Genomic DNA, 1,230 nt, shown 5'->3' on the forward strand with positions numbered 1-1,230 from the left:
CAAGAGCTCGGCGGGTGGGCAGTGGCGGAGCACATCAAGAAGATGCATGACGGGCTCAAGTTCATCAAGGTGATGAGCGATGAGGAGGCGCCTGATGCCGGTGTGAAATCACTAGTAGAAAACTGGGCTTTGGTCATAGGGCAATATTCACATTAGTCCCGGTTCAGTCACGAACCGGGACTAATGTGAGCATTGGTCCCGGTTCGTGCGGCCAGGGGCCTGCCGGGCCTCGTGGGGGCATTGGTCCCGGTTCGTCCGGCCCCTTTGGTCCCGGTTGGTGGGACAAACCGGGACCAATGGGCCTCGCTCCTGGCCCACCACCATTGGTCCCGGTTGGTGGCTTGAACCGGGACCAGAGGCTCACCCTTTAGTCCCGGTTCATACCACAAACCGGGACTAAAGGGTTGGTCCTAGTAGCGGTCAGAGTTTAGTCCCACCTCGCCAACCGAAGGGCGCTCACACCGGTTTATAAGCCCGTCCCTCTCTGCCTTGTTGAGCTCCTCTCAAAGTGAAAATAGATGCCCTTATACAGGGAATTTGACCTAAATTCACAGTAAATTTCTTTGAATTTCATAGAAATTTATTATGAATTTAGGTTGAATTTTCTCTATAGGCGCATCTATGTTCATTTTTTATAGTAAATAAAATAAATAAACCTTAATAAAATAAATAAAAATAAATAAACCTTAATAAAATAAAATAAAATAAACTATAGTAAATAAAATAAATAAACCTTAATAAATTAAATAAAAATAGCAGCAGTAAAATAAATAAAAATAGCAGCAGTAAAATAAATAAAAATAAAATAAATAAAGTAAAATACACAAGTAATTAGAAACAAAATGGAATAAAATAAATAAGTTTTTTGTTGTAAGTAGAAACAAAACAAAATAAATAAAGCAAAAGAGAAAACAAAAAACAGGGAAAACAGTTATGCCACCTACTCGGCCACCGCAGCCTGAATACGACTTGAAACCCATCCATGGGCCAGGATTCAGGCCCGCAGAAGGCCCAGTAGGCCCCACAGGCAAAGAGAACGGTTAGGCCCGAAAGCCTGCAGTTGAGAGGAGCTCGAGAGGGTGGGCGCAGCAGCGCTTATAAACCACTCTCGAGCTCTCTCAACTAGCGAGGTGGGACTAAACTTTTGACGCGGGGCAGCACAAGGCCTTTGGTCCCGGTTGGTGCCACCAACCGGGACTAAAGGGGGGCATTGGTCCCGGTTCGTGGCAC

Source organism: Triticum aestivum, chromosome 4D (assembly GCF_018294505.1).
Source record: "Triticum aestivum cultivar Chinese Spring chromosome 4D, IWGSC CS RefSeq v2.1, whole genome shotgun sequence".
Taxonomy (NCBI): domain Eukaryota; kingdom Viridiplantae; phylum Streptophyta; class Magnoliopsida; order Poales; family Poaceae; genus Triticum; species Triticum aestivum.